At 41.9% G+C, this 22,878-nt stretch overlaps 1 protein-coding gene across 4 annotated transcripts in view; it reads right to left on the bottom strand.

The window, feature by feature from the left end:
• Positions 1 to 9,055: 9,055 nt before the first annotated feature.
• Positions 9,056 to 22,878, bottom strand: part of LOC144597628 (uncharacterized) — a 59,299-nt gene continuing 45,476 nt past the window's right edge. For all 4 annotated transcript variants that reach the window (XM_078407135.1, XM_078407136.1, XM_078407138.1 and 1 more), the window contains 3 exons: positions 21,264 to 21,325; positions 14,458 to 14,515; positions 9,056 to 9,695 (listed from right to left, as the gene is read on the bottom strand). The gene's annotated coding sequence lies outside the window, so the exon portion shown is untranslated. The remainder of the gene's footprint in view (positions 9,696 to 14,457; positions 14,516 to 21,263; positions 21,326 to 22,878) is intronic.

Below are 22,878 nucleotides of genomic sequence, written 5' to 3'. Positions count from 1 at the left end.
AATGTTATCCCACTTTTTAAGAAAGGAGGGAGAGAGAAAACGGGTAATTATAGACCAGTTAGTCTGACATCAGTGGTGGGGAAAATGCTGGAGTCAATTATAAAAGACGAAATTGCTGAGCATTTGGATAGCAGTAACGGGATCGTTCCGAGTCAGCATGGATTTACGAAGGGGAAATCATGCTTGACAAATCTACTGGAATTTTTTGAGGATGTAACTAGGAAAATTGACAAGGGAGAGTCAGTGGATGTGGTGTACCTCGACTTTCAGAAAGCCTTCGACAAGGTCCCACATAGGAGATTAGTGGGCAAAATTAGGGCACATGGTATTGGGGGTAGGGTACTGACATGGATAGAAAATTGGTTAACAGACAGAAAGCAAAGAGTGGGGATAAATGGGTCCCTTTCGGAATGGCAGGCAGTGACCAGTGGGGTACCGCAAGGTTCGGTGCTGGGACCCCAGCTATTTACGATATACATTAATGACTTAGACGAAGGGATTAAAAGTACCATTAGCAAATTTGCAGATGATACTAAGTTGGGGGGTAGTGTGAATTGTGAGGAAGATGCAATAAGGCTGCAGGGTGACCTGGACAGGTTGTGTGAGTGGGCGGATACATGGCAGATGCAGTTTAATGTAGATAAGTGTGAGGTTATTCACTTTGGAAGTAAGAATAGAAAGGCAGATTATTATCTGAATGGTGTCAAGTTAGGAGGAGGGGGAGTTCAACGAGATCTGGGTGTCCTAGTGCATCAGTCAATGAAAGGAAGCATGCAGGTTCAGCAGGCAGTGAAGAAAGCCAATGGAATGTTGGCCTTCGTAACAAGAGGAGTTGAGTATAGGAGCAAAGAGGTCCTTCTACAGTTGTACCGGGCCCTGGTGAGACCGCACCTGGAGTACTGTGTGCAGTTTTGGTCTCCAAATTTGAGGAAGGATATTCTTGCTATGGAGGGCGTGCAGCGTAGGTTCACTAGATTAATTCCCGGAATGGCGGGACTGTCGTATGTTGAAAGGCTGGAGCGATTGGGCTTGTATACACTGGAATTTAGAAGGATGAGGGGGGATCTTATTGAAACATATAAGATAATTAGGGGATTGGACACATTAGAGGCAGATAACATGTTCCCAATGTTGGGGGAGTCCAGAACAAGGGGCCACAGTTTGAGAATAAGGGGTAGGCCATTTAGAACGGAGATGAGGAAGAACTTTTTCAGTCAGAGGGTGGTGAAGGTGTGGAATTCTCTGCCTCAGAAGGCAGTGGAGGCCAGTTCGTTGGATGCTTTCAAGAGAGAGCTGGATAGAGCTCTTAAGGATAGCGGAGTGAGGGGGTATGGGGAGAAGGCAGGAACGGGGTACTGATTGATAGTGATCAGCCATGATCGCATTGAATGGCGGTGCTGGCTCGAAGGGCTGAATGGCCTACTCCTGCACCTATTGTCTATTGTCTATTGTCTATTGAAAGGCCTAATTCTTCTCCTAGAACTTATGAACTTTGCACTCATGGAAGCTTAAGAGTGGGAATCAGTCACAGCAAACACAACAAGTAAGAGTTCAAAGATTACACCTAATATAATTGTTCCCTTCCCACTAGAACAATGGAAATGTACTGGATGGAATGTGAATGTGCACAGCCAAGTAGCATGGGATGTGAATTAGGTTAATATATCATATCATATCATATCATATATATACAGCCGGAAACAGGCCTTTTCGGCCCACCAAGTCCGTGCCGCCCAGCGATCCCCGTACATTAACACCATCCTACACCCACTAGGGACAATTTTTACATTTACCCAGCCAATTAACCTACATACCTGCTGTTGGTTCATTAGCACTCAAAATCCTGGAACAGTTTTGCACAACTTTACTTCCTTGATGATGTGGCTTTTGGATTTGGTCCAAACTGGAAAGCAAAGTAATCCCACATCCTGTGTAGTGTCAGAGTTTACGGTTGCAGAATTAATCCATTTACCAATAACCCATGAGGTGAGAAAAATAATTAGATGTCATCCTCCTTGACTAACAATTAACGCATGATATTGAGAGCACAATGAACAACCACTGAAGTCTCCTAGAAGGAACTTGAAAAAATAAGTGAACCATTTTAAAATGTATTCTGCTTTTCAATGATCCAAAGACTGCTTTCAAAATAACTGTGATCTTTGGCATTTGTAATGTGTAAATCACTCATCCAATGTACACCAGCAGTGACCCTGTGATTTGTGAATCTCCACTGATTAGATTGTTCCTCCCTTAGTCTTGAAAAAATAGCAACTTGCCCTCAACCTGCAGGTGAGCTTAAAGAAATTGCTGCACCTTAATTGCCCATTACACTTGTCGCAGAAAGTTAGGACTGTAATAGTGCAAGCACCTTTTGAATGATCTTTTCCTGTCATGCCACCACCGATTTGGTCTGGTAGTGAAATAATTGCAAATTAGGTATAATAGTCAAAATCTTTACACCTATAGATATTTTTTTATGTCTTTTTTGGCCATCCAAAATGGCTTTACCAATATTTATTACATCTTCCATGTTTTTTAATCCTAATTTACTTCAGTTTCTGTCATCTCTTCTTTGCTTGAAAGAAGAAATTTGCATGTAGTGTTTTTGGACCTGGCAAATGCATTTGGATCTGTGCCACATAGTCTTATTTGGAGTGCTTTTAATTTCTTTAGAGTTCCAGGATCAATAGTAAATTTAGTGAAAGCGTATTTTCAAGATGTCCGAATGTGTTTTAGTACAGCAGACTTTAAGACCGCATGGCAGAGACTAGAGATGGGCATTGTGGCAGGGTGTACTATTTCCCCGTTAGCGTTTACACTGGCGATGGAGCTAGTGATTAGAGCATCACAGTGGGTTGTCGGCAGGGAGAGACGACAGGACGGCCTGAACCTCCCTCCAATCAGGGCCTATATGGATGATATGACCTTAGCGACCACAACAGTAGCTTGTACAAGAAGGTTGTTAAATGATAATCTTAAATGGGCTAGATTGAAGATTAAGCCCAGTAAGTCATGGAGTATTTGGTAACAGGAAAGGTAGTAGAGAAAAGGTTTTATGTTGATGCAGACGAAATCCCATCTATAATGGAGAAACCAATTTAAAAAAAGTTTGGGTAGGTGGTATAACAGGAAGTTGGATAACACTGAACAGGTTCAGCAATTTAGAAAATATGTTACTGTCGGGTTGGAAAGGATAGAGAAGTCAGGACTTCCTAGCAAGTTGAAGTTGTGGTGTTTGTAGTTTGGGCTATTCCCTAGGTTGATATGCCATTGATAGTATATGAGGTGCCAATTTCTAAGGTGGAAAAGTTAGAGAGATTGGTTAGTTCATATATTAGGAATGGTTCGTTCCACAGTGGCTTTATATGGGAACGTATTCTCCATTTACCATTGTCTAGCCTAACAGGAGTTTAAGGGTACTAAGGTGAGGTTAGAGTTGAAATTATCAGGGAGCAAGGATATCTTAGTTAGTAATCTGGTGCCAAGTGTAACTAGAGGGAGGAAGCAAGCAGCAGAAGCACAAGCAGCATACAGACATGAGGCATACAGACATTGTTGGTCGGGTGCAGCAAGGAAAAGGAGACCTAGGGCTCAGCACAGGGAAAGCAGTGTGGAGTAAGGCAGGTCCAACAGAGAGGAGGAAATTGGTTGTAGAGCAGTTAGGTCGTCAGGGAGCAGTGCGATGTGTAAGGGCAGTGGCTCAGATTAAGTAGGGACAGTGGATGAACTGGGAAAATGTAGAAGAGGTTTAGCTGGAGGGACCAGTGGTGCATGGAGGCGGGTCATGTAAGTTTCCTTATAAGGGCTATTTATGATGTGCTGCCATCACCCCAGAACCTCAAACAATGGGCAGGTGGGGACCCGACATGTCCCTTGTGTTCAGAGGTGGCAACGTTGAGGCATATTTTGTCAGGGTGTAGGACTAGTCTTTCTCAGGGTCGGTATACTTGGCGGCATAACTAGGTCTTGAAGTGCACAGCTGCAGCAATTGAGAGGAGGAGAGCACAAATGAATTCAGTAGGCATTGGGACTGAGAGGGTAGTGATTCATTTTGTACGTGAGGGAGAGAAAGGTAGAGGAGCGAAGTTTGCAAACAGGCATGAGTCAGGCCAGTTACGGGGAGCCAATGATTGGGAGATGCAGGTAGATTTGTTGTTCCGCAGGAAATAATTAGTACTAGTTTGAGGCCTGATATAGTTTATAGTCAGTTAGTCAGTGGATAATGTATTTTATAGAATTGACGGTGCCTTGGGAGAACTTGGTGGATAAGGCTTATGAAAGGAATAGGCTTAGATATGTAGAGTTGCAGCAGAAATTGAGCAGCGAGGATGGAGAGGAAAAGTACGTCCCGTTTCATAGCGAGATCAACCACGTGGCTATTTGGAGAGCTAGGAATTTGTGGACAGAGTTTGCGTCAGGCCGTAAAGCAGATGTCAGAGGCAGCAGAGCAAGGCAGGAGGTGGATTTGGTGGAGAAGAAATAATATCAGTTGGGGCAGAAAGGAAACGTATGACATGCAGTATGTGTATTTCTTTGTAATTGTAATCTGTGTGTCCCGGTCTTATGCAAGGGTGATATTTGTGGTATTACAAACTTAAAGATGGGCTCGGATAAGTTGGAAATAGGATGCAGGTGTTTAGCATTTGTTAGAGTGAGCTAATTGACTGCAGCTTCCTTTATTTAGTAGATACTTGTTGCATAGGTGGTGAGAGCAGGTATTGAGGTGGGTTGTTCTGGGACGCCCGAACCAACTGTTCAGCCTTCCAGAGGTGTCATTGGCCTAACTCAACAAAACACCAGTGAAGGGAGGTGCCCACTTGATAAACCCAATGATATACTAGTATCCACAGGATTCGTTTTTTTAAGAGCTAGCTAACATGTAGGTAGTTGTTTTTTTCCATACGGAGTTATTTATTGTTAGTTTACATATTTAGTTAGATAATACTTTGGCTTTGGCTTTCTTAGTTGAGCGCTTATCCTGTTATAGCACAGGTACTTAGTGTTTTAATTGTAAATCTAAATGCTTAAGTGCCTTTGGTTGCTGCTATAACTCAAGGTTCCATTGCTCTTGGTCTACTGATGCCAGCTCGTTCTTGAGCAAGTTGGGCAAACATTTCCATTGAACATGTACATTTACAGAAAAGAAAGAGGGCCACAGTGGTAGAGTTGCTGCCTTACAGCACCAGAGACCCGGGTTCAATCCTGACTACAGGTGCTGTTTGTATGGAGTTTGTACATTCTCCCTGTGACCATGTGGGTTTTCTCTGGGCGCACTGGTTTCCTCCCACATCTCCAAATGTACAGGTTTGGAGGTTAATTAGCTTCAGTAAAATTGGCAATTGTTCCCACTGTGCAGGATGGTGCTCGCATATGGGGGTGAGGTGGTCTGCGGGGACCAGGTGGGCTGAGTGGCCTGTTTCCAAGCTATTGTTGAATCTGTGGAATTCTCTGCCACAGATGGTAGTTGAGGCCAGTTCATTGGCTATATTTAAGAGGGAGTTAGATGTGGCCCTTGTGGCTAAAGGGATCAGGGGGTATGGAGAGAAGGCAGGTACGGGATACTGAGTTGGATGATCAGCCATGATCATATTGAATGGCGGTGCAGGCTCGAAGGGCCGAATGGCCTACTCCTGCACCTATTTTCTATGTTTCTATATCTCTGAAGTCTAAAGTAAAAAATATTTGCTGCTGCTGGAAGATGTCAAAGCAACAGTGTTAAATGAGAAGCCATGTATCGTGTCTGTTTATGTCAATTTCATGGTTCAATTGGGTTTAAATGTAATACCTACAGTATTTACAGCTCATTTTTGTTCATGTTTGATCAGTGTTTGTTCATTGCAAACTGTGCTACCATTATGAATGGAATTGGCTGGTTGTACATGTTTTACAAATGGGGAATTAACATTTGGGCTGCCCCCACACCATCATACTAAATCTGTATTCATAGTCCTTTGAGAAAAGGACAGTACAGTAGTCGAGTTGCTGCCTTACAGCGCCAAAGACCCGGGTTCGATCCTGGCCTTGGGGTGCTTGTGGGTTTCCTCTGGCTGCTCCGGTTTCTTCCCTCACTCCAAAGATGCACAGGTTTGTAAGTTAACTGGCTTTTGTAAGTTGTCCCTAGTGTAGGATAGTGCTAGTGTACGGGTAATCATTGGTTGGCGCGAAGGGCCTGTTTCCACGTTGTATGTCTAAAGTCTAAAGAGGTGAGAAAACTCTACCAATCTGGGCCAGCCACAAATGACCTCAGTTGGATACAGTTTGGTGGAATAGCTTTTCACATCTTTAAATTAAAATGTGCATATTTATACTTGGTGAGCATTGAACAAAAACAAGGGTGCATAATTTACTAACTGCATTGAAGTAAAAGATTTAGATGAGCTGGTACACTCTATATTAAGCCAATTTAGTCTCCACGTAACACCTCACCTGAGAGTATTGAAAGTGAACCGGACGCAGGAGATGAAGCACAGTTTATCCAGAAACAACAAAGGATATGGATTAAAGATGGTTAGATAGAATTAAGGTGCAGATTAGGCAAGGTATACATACTGGCCAGATCCTTTAAACTGATTTGTGCTATCTTATTTGCTTTATTTCTTATGCCAGGTATTTATATTCTGGACTTGGTTAATTAATTATTCCCAACCTACCCATGCCCCCTGATTTTTGCTGGACTTTTTGACTCATCACACTTTTCATTGTTGAATTTCTGCACATTCCATGTTATGACATTTTATTCGTTTTTTATATTTGAGTGCTTATCTGTAATTTTTTTTATATTCTGACAATTGATCATTTTGCCAAATCTTGGTGTCATTTATTATTCCTGCACATGTTGTTTAACTTGCCCTTTTTGCTCTGACTCAAGTCCAAGGACACACATGGGTTAAAGTGCTTTCCAAATACCTTTGATAATAGTCTTGTGGTTTCATTTTTACAAGGATGAAAATTATAATACTCTCTTCAGCTTAATTTTCCAATGTCTTGAGATTTAAATGTGTTTTTTCTTTGTCTTGCTTCTAAGCTTTACCTTGTTGCTTGCCTCTTCTGAACCCAAACTAGCTATAGTATGTAGGAAAGAACTGCAGATGCTGTTTGAAATCGAAGGTAGACACAAAATGCTGGAGTAACTCAGTGGGACAGACGGAATGGGTGATGTTTCGGGTCGAGTCCCATCTTCAAACTAAAGGTCTGAGATACAAGCTATAGTATCTCAGATTTCACACAAGTTAAGCAAGCACATCAATTGTCCACTAGTTTAATGATATTGTGATCATTTTCTGAATTTGAAGATCCTGTTTAAAGATGCCAACAAAAGTCAAGCCGGCCACATACAGAGCAGCCTTTCCTCAGCCAGTTTTCTAGTCTGTTCTCGCACAAGTGTATTAAATGGAAAGTCTGCCAATGTGCCATAAGAAATTGTTTCCCTGCATAAAAGATTGTCATATTTACTTTGCACACTAAAATTAATTTGTTGCCATTTAATTCATTTCACATATTATTTGGGTCTATTAGTTTTGATCATCTGTTCTACCCCTCAGGACCCTGCGCCTGTCCTAACTTCACTTTCCACGTAAGTACACACCCTTGCTTTATTTCAGATTAATAATCTATCTCTTGGATTTTTTCTTGCATGAAGATCACTTCATTATTCAGCACCATCTGATGGAGAGGACAGAGCAGAACGATAGTTGGTGGTATCCAGGTGGGTGTTTGTCACATTCCTGCCTATGGTTAATCGAAGCAAACACAATGCTGTTGTGTTTGGTACATTAATACCATCAGAAATCTGTTACTGGCTTTAGAGTGTCTTGATATATCAGAGATGTAAAAGATATTACCTTAATGCTGACTTTTTAATATTAAATCTACCAACGTGTAAATCAGATTGTTCAGGTGGAGTTTTTAACCATGGATTCGTTTTCTTGCTTCACCTGAGCAGGAATGAAATTCTCCAGTTGAGACTGTGCCACTGTTGGAGCAGAAATGTGGCAAAGTTCTGCAGTGAGAAAATGATGGTGGCACTTTATCTGTGAATTCTAAATGTAAACTCCACTCATTTTTTCTTGCGCCATGCAGTTTACCTCACCGATGTAACGTAGACAGCAGCATATCTTGAGCGTTTGTGATTCTGCTTTTTTTTTCCCAGTTGATGCCAACGAGGCTTTGCACACAAACGACTGGAACCCATTAACGTTGATAAGATTAATGTAACCACAGGTTGGCATGGTAGATTTGCTGTCTTACGCCGTCAGAGACCCAGGTTAGATCCTGACTACCGGTCTGTACGGGGTTTTGTATGTTCTCCCTGAAGAACATGGATAGTTCTCGAGTCCCAAGTCTGAAGAAGGGTCCCGATTATATCACCTATCTATGTTCTCCAGAGATGCTGTCTGACCTGCTAAGTTTCTCCAGGACTTTGTAACTTTTTTTTAAGATAACAGGCCTGTTAATTCTTTGCATGTTATATTTAAATTGAGCTGCTAGAGTGACACACTTAATATATTTTGCTCAAAGGAGTGTTTCCCAATAGCTGCTGTAGTGGTTGATGAAGAGGATAGATTTGATCAGATCTGAGGCACTAGCACCAATGGGAAATGCCTCAACTCTTTTCCAAAATGCAAGAAACAAATCTATCTTGAATCTCACAGATTCCAAGACGAGTTCAGTTTATGTAACTGTTTTTGGTCCCCTCCTAAAACTATAATTTCAAGAGGCTTTTCACATGGCCACTGTCATGTTGTGCGGATAAGATTACAGATGTGATCTGTTAGGCATTATAGAAACTGTAGAAAATATATTTTTATTTGAGAATGCAAATTACAAAGGCTGACATTTCCTAGGTTATTTAGTTAGTATACAGCAAAAGAAATGTTTCCATGGCCTGTACACAACGACCAATGGTCCTTGGCTGTAAAATCTACCAGTGTTAAGAAATTAATTACTACCTACATGGCCTAGATGCTGACAATGTTAATAGTTTTCCAAGTTGTTTTTGCACACAAGTTGCTTTTGAGCAGCTGCTTCTAGGTGACATCTTTCCAGGCTTGAGTTGTCTAAGAATATCTTAACTGTGGACTGAACACAGAAGAACACAAGCAAGACAAGATAAAAAAAATGCAGCAACTCTTCAATGATACTTTATTGATACTGTACATGGTACATTTTGAGGTTAAGCCATCAAATTTCCTAGACTGTTGACACTGTTTCTTGACGATAGAACCAATATTGGTCTCATCAGATCACAGGTACTGTCTCTGCTATCCACAGATGATCAGCTGTTACAGCAGTACTGAGTGGTTCAAGTGTGCTCATACAAGCACACAGGATGTGCAAGTAAGATGCAGAGTGTTACCGACTGATAACAGTGAACTGAAATCCATCCTGACCATCGAGCAGCATGTCTTGTGTGTAGTTGTGAAATGTTTCAAGTGACAATCTCAGATCTTTATCCAGCAGGAGTATTAGATGGATTCTTGCAGCTTTCTGGTGAAACTTAATTTGATCCATAAGGATTGTTGTACAAAATTTAAAGAGAGTTGTGTCACTCACACGTAAGTGGTGCATCTAACCTCTTGGAGAATGCGAAGGCTCGGTCCCAACGGAATGCCGAGTTTTTTCAGTCTTTCCTCATGGAGGTGAGGGAGCTCTGTGAAAGCTATGCCGGCGTTCCTGAAATGTGGAGCGTATTGCTGGAAGCAAGAGGCAGAAGGGGTGCAAACACAGGACATTAAACAGTGAAAGAGTACAATGACAATTCAATAAATACATTATGCACAATTGTAGATTGGCCAATAGACAAAGCAGTAACTGAGGATATTAACTAATATATATTTGAGGGAGGATATTCTTGCTATTGAGGGCGTGCAGCGTAGGTTTACTAGGTTAATTCCCGGAATGGCGGGACTGTCGTATGTTGAAAGACTGGAGCGACTAGGCTTGTATACACTGGAATTTAGGATGAGAGGGAATCTTATCGAAACATATAAGATTATCAAGGGGTTGGACACGTTAAAGGCAGGAAACATGTTCCCAATGCTGGGGGAGTCCAGAACCAGGGGCCACAGTTTAAGAATAAGGAGTAGGCCATTTAGAACGGAGATGAGGAAAAACGTTTTCAGTCAGAGAGTTGTAAACCTGTGTAATTCTCTGCCTCAGAAGGCGGTGGAGGCCAATTCTCTGAATGCATTCAAGAGAGAGCTAGATGGAGCTCTTAAGGATAGCGGAGTCAGGGGGTATGGGGAGAAGGCAGGAATGGGGTACTGATTGAGAATGATCAACCATGATCACATTGAATGGTGGTGCTGGCTCGAAGGGCCGAATGGCCTCCTCCTGCACCTATTGTCTATATTCCACTAATGCCAAAAATTGTATCTGTGAAATCTTGATGGTGCACTTCACACAGTAAGTGTCTCCTTCCCTCTCACCCTCCCCAAGCACTGTGAAACCACCAAACTGGGAGAAAAAGATAGACATACTTCATCTATGAACACAACCTCTGACAATATGCTCTTCCTTCCTCCGCTTTAGCTCACCCAAGCTCCTTACCTTAAACCATTATGGAAAAACTTGACAGAGAAACCAATGCTGTCCAAAACACGCAGAGACCTAAAGCTTTCTTCATAAACACCTGACACTTTCTGCCTACATTTGAAGTGTCACAAGAGCATCCTTTCCATCAATATCCAACCTATCAGCATAAGCTACCTCACCAGCAGATACGGCCACCCAAGCTTACATTGCAGAGATAGAAGTCTTGCAAGTTTGCTGATTGAAATGGGAATACATAAAACAATCAAATCTCTGAAGTTATAACTCAAAACCTCTCAAATACCACAGGGGTACAGAAGTCCCCAGGCATCTGCAGCCCCAAAGGAAATTTGCTGTCATTGACTACCCTCTCTAAGGCAACAAATTGGTGCAGCATATTCAAGAATGGTCTGCAGACGAAACAACTTCTACAAAGTTGCACAGGGCATCCTTGCAGCAGACTGGCAGGACCATCACCAAGTGGTCTGGTAGTTGTAGACCCACCACTGAATGTGTTGGAAATAGTTCTGTAACAGGTGGTGTGAGAACCAGTATGAGAGAATGCCTGGATTGCTGAGGCATCACCCACTTTGTCAGGCTGAGTTGCTCCTTTAACACACCATCTCTCCAATTACTCAAAACTGCACTCCCTCGGTGCAAAGTACAACCTCCAGCAAGTTACGTTACAATTGGACACTATAACTCCAAATCCAATCTATCCAAGGCTATTTACAAATGCTCCTGTATTCAAAGCCTCTTCTAATGAAGATGAATGTACTGTTTACCTTCCTATTCACTTGCTGCACTTAGCTGCTACACCCAATAACTTATCTTCAAGGACATCCAGGTCTTTGTGAACATCAATAACATAACGTACTATTCAGTAACCTTTCACTTTATTCACAAAATGCTGGAGTAACTCAGCAGGTCAGGCAGCATCTCGGGAGAGAAGGAATGGGTGACGTTTCGGGTCGAGACCCTTCTTCACCTTTCACTGTTCTATTTCTACAATGATGGAAATAAGTTCAGTATTTTTCACGTTATACTGCATCCTCTTGTTTGTTCTTGCACACTCATGAATGCTTTGAGAGGCTAGTTATGGAATGCATTAAATCCAGTCTACCAAGCAGCCTTAATCCACTGCAGTTCCCCTACCTCTACAACAGGTCCACGGATGCTGCCATCTCCCTGGCCCTCAACCCTGGAACGCCTGGATGAGAGAGACTCCTGCCTACAACTACAATAGACTACAAATATGCCATTAACACGATTATCCCATTAAAGTTCATCACCAAACTCACAGGACTTGGAGTCAACACTCATCTCTGCAAATGGATCCTCGACTTCCTGACCAATCAATGTGGATAGGGGACACATCATCCTCTACAATAATCCACAACACTGGTGCTCTGCAAGGTTGCGTTGTCAGCCCCCTTCTCTACTCCTTGTACACCCATGATTCCAGCCATGAACAATCTAATACAATTTACAATTCCCAGATGACACCGCCATTATGGGCCGGATATCAAATAATCATGAGTACAGGAAGGAGATTCAGAATCTCGTGACCTGGTGTCGAGACAACAACCTTTCTCTCAATGTCAGCAAGACAAAGGAGATAGTGGTCAACTTCAGGAAGCGAAGTGGTACACATACCCTGGTTTGCAGTGACAGCGCTGAAGTACAAATGTTTGAAAGCTTAAAATTCCTAGAAGTAAATATCTCCAACAACTTTTCATGGACTTCCCATATTGAAGCAATGACCAAGAAAGCACACCAACTCCTTTACTTCCTTAGAAGGGTTAAGTAGTTTGGCTTGTCCCTAACAGGCCCACAGACTTCTATAGATGCACCGTAGAAAGCATTTTATCTGGATGCATCAAAGCTCCATCCAAGACCGCAAGAAATGGCAGAGAATTGTGGACGCAGCCCAGACCATCACACAAACCAACCTCCCTTCCATTGACTCCATTCACGCTGTCTCGGCAAGGCCACTGACATAATCAAGGACAAGTCGCACCCCAGACACTCCCTCTTCTCCCCCCCCCCCCCCCCCCATCAAGCAAAAGAGTGAAAATGCACATCTCCAAATTCAGAGACAGTTTCTTCTCAGCTGCTATCAGGAAACTGAACCATCCTACCAACAACCAGCGAGCAGTCCTGAGCTACTATCTACCTCATTGGGGACTCTTGGACTATTTTTTATCAGACTTTACTGGACTTAATCTTGCACTAGACGTTATTCACATTATTCTCTTTACACGTGACAATAAACTAAACTAACTTTTTCCTCTTTGCAACATCCTTACAATCTTGCCCGTTTTATTACTGTCAGCAAGCTTGTAGATATGACATGGCCCCCTCGGCCCCATCAACTGTGTTTGTTACAATTGCCTGGAATCCACGATCCATGTATAAATGACTTGGGAGAAAAAAATTGTTGATGTGTTGGCTAATAAGTTTGCAAGCGACACAAAAATTGGTGGAGTTGCAGACAGTGAATGCTGTGAAAAGGATATTGCTGAATATATATCAGTTACAGACATGGGCAGGAAATGGCAGATGACGTTTAATCTGTGCAAGTGTGAGGTGTGGCACATTGGGAGGTCAATTGTTAGGGGAAAGTATATCATTAATGGCAAGACTCTTGCCAACAGTTATGTGTAGAGGGATTCAAGTTGATACTCACTAAAAGTGACAACACAAGTAGAGTGGCAAACAAGACATATGGTATGCTTGCCTTCATCAGTCAGGGCATTGAGCATAAGAGCCAGGAAGTCATGTTGCAGCTTTATATAACTTTGGTTAGGCTGCAATTGCAGAACAGTGTGCAGCTCTGGTCACTCTATTACAGGAATGACGTGGAGGCTGTGTAGAATAGGTTTACCAGAATGTAGCCCGGAATTGCAGGGCTTTAGCTATAGGAAGAAGTTGGACAACCTTTGACAGTTTTCTCTGAAATATGATAGAAGATTATAAAATTAGCAGAGGCATAAATTAAGGAACCTTTCTCCGAGTGTAGAAATGTCAAATACGAGAGGGCATTGCTTTAAGGTGAGAGGGCACAGTTTAAAAGAGATATGCTGGGCAAGATTTTTGCACACAAGTTGTCGAGCAGGCTGCATCTCAGCATCTTTCTGACACTTCCTACTTTAATTCAGTTCATTTCTCAGATCTTGGAAAGTATGGGGCACTCAGTATAGTCCATGGGTCTGGACAACAGCCAATTTGTGGTTCTGAAGACTGCTCCACATCGACTCATATCTTCAGCAAAGCCGCCCCATTAATTACACAACCAACATCTATCTCACAATGTGGCTCACCCATGACAAGCACAAATCCAATCTGGTTAATTACTTTTGCATCGGTTGATTTTCATTCATCTGTTAAATTATGTAAGGTGCCATCAATGGCCCATGTAATCTAGCAGCCCTTGTGCAGCAAAATCATGGTCACTGTTACTTACCATCGACTGCAAACTGTGTGTGACTGGAGTAGGCACAAAATCTATCTTTTCAAATGAATGCCGACTCTGGGAATTACTTATTATGGGTCTCACTTCAACAACAAAAAAGTACAACCTATTTAATATCTATAGCAACATCCAATTATCATTTACCAATGTACAAATAATTTAACTCTACAACTTATTCACAGTACAACACTTAAATTAAACAAGCTGGTTCAATATATCTCTTGACAAGCAAGTCCCTGAGCTATGCCCATCTTCTAAATATCGTTAAGAGAGTGACAGTGATTAATAGATTAATATTCTTTAGAACATCTCAGGTAACTCAACAATTCGTCTTCACATTGAGTGCACTGTTACCTCTTCAGAAAATTTCCAAGATTATTTTAATCGATTCTACCTTCAGGAAATAGCTCGACTGCTAATGTTTAGTTATAGTTGATATGCGCGATTACCTCATATCCCAGTTTCTTCAGAAATATTGTCATCATTGAAGGAGGTTCTCCACAACTCCTGAAAACAAGTGAAAGCATACACATTTAAACACGCAACCTTAAAGCACAGGTGGAAGCTACTAACTTTAAGTTTAGTTTATTATTGTTACGTGTATCGTAGTATAGTGAAAAGCTTTTTTGTCGCGTGCTATCCAGTCAGTGAAAAGACTATATACATGATTACAATTGAGCCATCCACAGGTTAAAGGGAATAATGTTTAGTGTGTTAGGTTAGGACCGTTCTTTAGTTGGTGTAGGATGGTTCAGTTAAAAGAATCTGTTAATAAAGATGCTCAAGAAACAATTTCAATTTACATACAAATATGGTGAATTGTTTGTAGGATCCAATTTAAAAATAAAGAACCAACTTAGTTTACTATAAAAATTTCAGTCATTAAGACTGCAAAATCCAATTAAGTTACACATACATCATGGGAACAGGCCCTATGGCCCCCAACTTCCACATGCCTATCAAGATGCCTCATCTACCTGACCAAGTTTGGATCATATCACTCTAAAGCTTTTCTATCCATATACCTATCTAAAGATCTTTTAAATGTTGCTATCGTACCTTCCTCAACTACATCCTCTGGCAAATGGTTCCATATTCTCCATATATTCTATATAGGGGATAGAGTATGCAGGAGGCAGGTTGGTAAGAGGTGTGGTCTAGATAGTTGTGAGAGCAGTAGGTTTCTAATAGACATCAGTCGATAGTCTATCTCCTGTGATGACGGCAAGATCAAGAATGGGGAAGGAGGTGTTGGAGATGGTTCAAGTGAATTTGAGTGCAGGATGGAAATTGGGAGTGAAGTTAATGAAGTCCTGCATGGGTGAAGGAAGTACCACCAATGCAGTCATCAATGTCGAAACATCGTTCTAAAACGTCAAGGCCTAAACATCCTTCCTAAAGCAGGCTGACGAAAACTGAACACAATATAATAGAGAAATGGAGGATATTTAAAGGTGAAATTTTGAGAGTACAGAGTCTTTACGTCCCTGTTCGATGGAAAGGAAAGAATAATAATTTGAAAGAGCCGTGGTTTTCCAGGGAAATTGGATACGGTTCGGAAAAAGAGGGAGATGTACAATAAATATAAGCAGCAGGGAGTAAATGAGGTTCTTGAGGAATATAAAGAATGTAAAAGGAATCTTAAGAAGGAAATTAGAAAAGCGAAAAAAAGATACGAGGTTGCTTTGGCAAGTAATGTAAAAGTAAACCCCAAGGGGTTCTACAGATATGTCAATAGCAAAAGGATAGCGAGGGATAAAATTGGTCCATTAGAGAGTCAGAGTGGACAGCTATGTGCTGAGCCGGAAGAAATGGGGGAGATATTAAACAATTTCTTTTCTTCGGTATTCACCGAGGAGAAGGATATTGAATTATGTGAGGTAAGCGAAACAAGTAGAGTAGTGATGGAAATTATGAGGATCAAAGAAGAGGAGGTACGGACACTTTTGAAAAATATAAAAGTGGATAAGTCTCCAGGTCCTGATAGGATATTCCCTAGGACATTGAGGGAAGTTAGTGCAGAAATAGCAGGGGCTATGACGGAAATATTTCAAACATCATTAGAAACGGGAATGGTGCCGGAAGATTGGCGCATTGCGCATGTTGTGCCTTTGTTTAAAAAAGGTTCTAAATGTAAACCTAGCAATTATAGACCTGTTAGTTTGACGTCTGTGGTGGGAAAATTAATGGAAAAGATACTTAGGGACAATATATATATAATCACATGGATAAACAAGGCCTGATTAGAAACAGTCAACATGGATTTGTGCCTGGAAGGTCATGTTTGACTAATCTTCTTGAATTTTTTGAAGAGGTTACCAGGGAAATTGATAAGGGCAAGGCTGTGGATGTTGTCTATATGGACTTCAGTAAGGCATTTGACAAGGTTCCACATGGAAGGTTGATTAAGAAGGTTAAATCGTTGGGTATTAATAGTGAGGTTGCAAGATGGATTCAACAATGGCTGAATGGGAGATACCAGAGGGTAATGGTTGACAACTGTATGTCAGGTTGGAGGCCAGTGTCTAGTGGAGTACCCCAAGGATCTGTGTTGGGTCCACTGTTGTTTGTCATTTACATTAATGATCTGGATGATGGTGTGGCAAATTGGATTGGTAAGTATACAGATGATACTAAGATAGGTGGTGTAGTTAATAATGAAGTAGATTTTGAAAGTCTACAGAGAGACTTGGGCCTTTTGGAAGGGTGGGCTGAAAGATGGCAGATGGAGTTTAATGCTGATAAGTGTGAGGTGCTGCATTTTGGTAGGACAAATCAAAATAGGACGTACAGGGTAAATGGTAGGGAATTGAGGAATGCAGTGGAACAGAGGGATCTGGGAATAACTGTGCATTGTTCCCTGAAGGTGGAATCTCATGTGGATAGGGTGGTGAAGAAGGCGTTTGGTATGCTTGCCTTTATAAATCAGAGCATCGAATATAGAAGTTGGGATGTAATGTTAAAATTGTACAGGGCATTGGTGAGGCCGAATCTGGAGTATGGTGTGCAGTTCTGGTCGCCGAATTATAGGAAGGATGTCGACAAAATGGAAAGGGTACAGAGGAGATTTACTAGAATGTTGCCTGGGTTTCAGCACTTAAGCTACAGAGAGGTTGAACAGGTTGGGTCTTTATTCTTTGGAGCGTAGAAGGTTGAGGGGGGACTTGATAGAGGTTTTTAAAATTTTAAGAGGGACGGACAGAGTTGACGTGGGTAGGCTTTTCCCTTTGAGAGTGGGGAAGATTCCAACAAGGGGACATAACTTCAGAATTAAGAGACAAAAGTTTAGGGGTAACATGAGGGGTAACGTCTTTACTCAGAGGGTGGTGGCTGTATGGAATGAGCTTCCGGTGGAAGTGGTGGAGGCAGGCTCGATTTTATTATTTAAGAGTAAATTGGATAGGTATATGGATGGGAGGGGATTGGAGGGTTATGGTCTGAGAGCAGGTAGATGAGACTAGGTCAGAGAAAGTGGTCGGCGTGGACTGGCAGGGCCGAATGGGCCTGTTTCCGTGCTGTAATTGTTATATGGTTAATACTACAAACACAGGTTCACCAACATCTTGTACAACTGATCAAGTTATCAGTGCATTAACAAAAGCTACAGTAATATTGTTTAAGTCATCTTTACTATGTCTAATACGTATCCACTAAAAAGCACAGGACCATATGAAAAATTTGAAAGCCTTCTGGAGAAAATTAACTCAACCACATTGTCAAATAAGACTGAACATTGGGTGGAGCTACGTCTACGCATGGGGCTTATTCTACTCAAAATTTTCTACCGTTGTTTTCTTTCTTGATCTTTAGTCACCACAGAACATTCCCCTTAAATGTTCAAAACTGGTCGCAAAGCATACCTCAAAATAACTAATGCTCTTGTAGTAAAACCTTTGTTCAATCCAAATAGTTTAGTTTAAAGATACAGCATGGAAACAGATCCTTTGACCCACCGAGTTCACGCCAACCATTGATCACCTGCACACTAGTTCTATCCTACACAGTAGGAACAATTTACAAAAGCCAATCAACCTATACATTTGCACTTCTTTTGGATGTGGGAGGAAACTGGTGCACGCAGAGAAAACCCACGTGGTCACAGCGAAAACATACAAACTCTGTCCAGACAGCACCTGTAGTCATGTTCGAACCTGGGTCTCTGGTGCTGGAAGGCAGCAACTCTACCTTTGCGCCACTATCCCACCTTGATTACCTTGAGAAGTTAAATAATAATCTAAAATTAAACTTCAAGTTACAATATCTATTTGCTTTATCTCATCGATGGTTCCTATTCGGAGAATTGATAATAACATAAGAATATGGATAAAATGCAGAAGGTAACCGTAGCCTAAGCCAGATTCCTACTCTGTTTTTGCATTAGGTTGAAGCGGTGGGCATTGGAGCTGTTGCCGCACTGATGTATCACAAACGCTTGCGCACAGCGTTTTGCCTTGGAATCATACCCAGGTTGAAAATACTGCTGGCAAGGCCGATCTTTATTGGCCATCGGGTGTTGCCCAGATACAAATGTTTTACAGTGCTTTAATCGGGCTTTCTGTGGGATTAGGGTCAAGTCCAGCCTGGGCTCAAATAAAGACACCAGGTATCTCTCCCTAAAGAGAGAAATGGACAGCACAGTAGAGTTGCTGCCTTACAGCAACAGAGCGCCGGATTCAATCCTAACTACGGGTGCTGTCTGTACAGAGTTTGTAAATTCTCCCAGTGACTGCGTGACTTTCCTCTGGATGCTCCGGTTTCCTCCCACATTACAAAAACATGCAGGCTTGTACGTTAATTGGCTTCTGTAAATTGTCCCGAGTGTGTAGGATGGAACTATTGTGCGAGTGATTGGTGGTCGGCGTGGACTGGGTGCTGTATCTCTAAACTAAACGACACTAGCAAATCTATCAGAAATATTCTATGGTCCTAGTCATTTCGCTAATTACACTTTGCTTAATCCTTGCTCTGTATTCTGCAGGAATTTGTGCTCTGCTGATCCTACTGAGAAGGGGAAGTTTCTTAGGTTCTGTGGCTCTGCCTTAAAACTTCCTTTGCCAGAGAGACCGAATGTTGTGGTGACTATCACCATTCACTGTACATCTGCAGTCCCCAGCTCCCTAGCATTTAAATACATTCCATATTTTCACTATAATCTCTTTATCTTTAGACACATGCACTATTCTATGAGACTCAACCCCTAATCAAGAAACAATGGTGGATGTGGAGTTTGGGAAAGATTGCAGAGGAGGTTATGGGGATAAGGCAAGAGAATGGGGTTAAGCGGGAAAGATAGTTCAGCCATAATTGAATGGCGGAGTAAACTTGATGGGCTGAATGGCCTAATTCTGTTCCTATCACATGAATTTATGAGGTTAACCAGAATGATGCCTGGATTAGGGGTTATTAGCTACAGGAAGAGACATAGAGTGATACAGTATGGAAGCAGGCCCTTTGGCCCAACTTGCCCATACCGGCCAACATGTCCCAGCGACATTAGTCCCACCTGCCAGCATTTGGTCCATATCCCTCCAAACCTGTCCTATCCATGTTCCTGTCTAACTGTTTCTTACCATCTACCTCCTCTGGCAGCTTGTTACATACATCCACCACCCTTTGTGTGAGAAAGTTACCCCTCAGATTCCTAATAAATCTTTTCCCCTTCACCTTAAACCTATATCCTCTGGTTCTTGATTCACCTACTCTGGGCAAGGGACTCTATACATCTACCCGATCTATTCCTCTCATGATCATACACCTTTATAAGATCACCCCTCATCCTCCTGCGCTCCAAGGAATAAAGCCCATCCTCTGCCTATAGCTCAGACCTTCAAGTCCTGGCAACATCCTTGTAAATCCTCTCTGCACCCTTTCCAGCTTGACAACATCTTTCCTATAACACGGTGAACACAATACTCTAAATGTGGCCTCACCAAAGTCTTATACGATTACAACATGACCTCCCAACTTCTATACTCAATACTCCAGCTGATGAAGGCCAATGTGCCAAAAGCCTTTTTGACCACCCGATCTACCTGCGACTCCACCTTCAGGGAATTATGCACCCGCACTCCTAAATCTCTCTGCTCTACAACACTACTACCATTCACCGTGTAGGTCTTGTCCTTGTTAGACTTCACAAAATGCAAAACCTCACATTTTTCTGCATTAAATTCCATCAACCATTCCTCAGCCCACTTGGCCAATTGATCAAGATCCTGCTGCAAATCTTCGCAACCATCTTCATTATCTGCAAAACAACCCACTTTTGTATCACCTGTAAACTTGCTAATCTTATCATGTACGTTCCCTATCCAAATCATTGATATAGATGTAAGCATGTGAGTGAGGTAAAAAAAAAAGAGGAAAAGAGCCGAGTACTTTTACAACAGTGGTAAAAAAAATTGGAGTTTTTTTTAAAAATGTTCACACAAAAATTACCAGTTTCAAGCCTCTTTTAGTGCATTTCAAAATAAAAACAGACATTACAAAATAATATGAATATGTCACTGTATACTAATAACATTTTGAAGTAAATTTTGGCAAAGTTCTGCGGGAAAAAATCAAGATACAGACAGGAAAATTGGAATTAAAACAACGTGCAGAGGATACATAGAAGCTGCAGAAACCAAGAAGAGTTTGGAAGCTGTCTTAACCCAAACATTAATCTGTCTGACCGAGATGCTGTCTGACCCGTTGAGATACTCCAGCGCTCTGTCTTCTTTTGGACACTAGCATCTGCAGTCCCTTCTTTCTACATTAATCTGTTTTTTCTCTTTTCAGACAGTTTAGTTTAGAGATACAGCACAGAAACAGGCCTTTCGGCCCGCGCCGACCAGCGATCCCCGCACATTAACACTATCCTACACACACTAGGGACAATTTACATTTATACCAAGCCAATTTACCTACATAGCTGTACGTCGTTGGAGTGTGGGAGGAAACCGAAGATCTCGGAGAAAACCCACGCAAATCATGGGTGGAAAGTACAAACTTCATACAGACAGCACCCGTAGTCGGGATCAAACCCGGGTCTCCGGTGCTGCAAGCACGGGAAGGCAGCAACTCTACCGCTGCACCACCGTGTTACCTTTTGCTATTTTCTGTATGTTACAACAATAAAAACAATTCCTAACGAGATAATATCTCATGAAGTTCGTTGGGACCCCCAGGCCTCAGAAAAGGTGATAGATAAATGCAGATTGTTATGTTCCTAATTATAGTCATTACAGATATTGATGCTCATACAGGTACTCACAGTGAAGACTCTGAAATACCGGAAGAATCATGTTTAATGGACGACCTGTTCACATCTCCAACCTGCCAAATAGCAATATATATTAAATATTCTTCACTACATTCATTGGATGATATTATTCCAAACACATTATTGAAATAATCAGAATTGTTTAGGATGTACCATACAGGATGCTCCAAAGAACATTTTGTATCATATGCAAACTTCAATATTAAAATTCCAAAGTCACTGCAGGTTCTGCACAATTGATCAGCACATTGCACACAATGCATTAACCTTAATGCCATGAACAGCAAGTACCACTCTCAGACAAAGTGTGTGCATTTAGCTCCTTACTGCTGCTGAAATCTCCATTTGCCTTGTAGTTAACTCTAACCACAGTTTAATTCTCATCTTCCTGCCTACTCCACACTTCAGCTGTTTACTCTGTCCTCTACATTATTTCCCACTGCATGTTGCAGGCTACCAGTGAATGGCATCATGAAAAATGCATTTGCAGAGCTTGCAATTCCTTTAATTAATTTACATTCTAAATTTAATCCACCTAGATTGTCATATGCACATTCTTCATCGCTTACCCGTTAGAAAACCCCCACTGGGTGGAAACTAGAAGTCAATTTGCAATTGACTTCTCTTTTTGACTCCTCTAAAATAAGTCAATTCACACCCTCTCTCGCTGCTCTCCCTCAGTGATTTCTCCTGCTCTCTGGCTCTACAACCACTTCCCGAGGTCCCACATAGGAGATTAGTGGGCAAAATTAGAGCACATGGTATTGGGGGTAGGGTACTGACAAGGATAGAAAATTGGTTGGCAGACAGAAAGCAAAGAGTGGGGATAAATGGGTCCCTTTCAGAATGGCAGACAGTGACTAGTGGGGTACCGCAAGGCTCGGTGCTGGGAACGCAGCTATTTACAATATACATTAATGACTTAGATGAAGGGATTAAAAGTAAAATTAGCAAATTTTCAGATGACACAAAGCTGGGTGGTAGTGTGAACTGTGAGATGCTATGAGGTTGCAGGGTGACTTGGACAGGTTGTGTGAGTGGGCGGATCCATGGTAGATGCAGTTTAATGTGGATAAGTGTGAGGTTATCCACTTTGGTGGTAAGAATAAGAAGGCAGATTATTATCTGAATGGTGTCAAGTTAGGAAAAGGGGACATACGAGATCTGGGTGTCCTAGTGCATCAGTCACTGAAAGGAAGCATGCAGGTACAGCAGGCAGTGAAGAAACCAAATGGAATGTTGGCCTCTATAACAAGAGGAGTTGAGTATAGGAGCAAAGAGGTCCTTCTGCAGTTGTACAGGGCCCTAGTGAGACCGCACCTGGAGTACTGTGTGCAGTTTTGGTCTCCAAATTTGAGGAAGGGTATTCTTGCTATTGAGGGCGTGCAGCGTAGGTTTACTAGGTTAATTCCCGGAATGGCGGGACTGTCGGGACTGGAGCGACTAGGCTTGTATACGCTGGAATTTAGAAGGATGAGAGGGGATCTTATTGAAACATATAAGATTATTAAGGGGTTGGACATGTTAGAGGCAGGAAACATGTTCCCAATGTCGGGGGAGTCCAGAACCAGGGGCCACAGTTTAAGAATAAGGGGTAGGCCATTTA

This window comes from Rhinoraja longicauda, chromosome 10 (genome assembly GCF_053455715.1).
Source record: "Rhinoraja longicauda isolate Sanriku21f chromosome 10, sRhiLon1.1, whole genome shotgun sequence".
NCBI classification, from domain to species: domain Eukaryota; kingdom Metazoa; phylum Chordata; class Chondrichthyes; order Rajiformes; family Arhynchobatidae; genus Rhinoraja; species Rhinoraja longicauda.
This window is presented reverse-complemented; position numbering and strand designations above follow the sequence as displayed.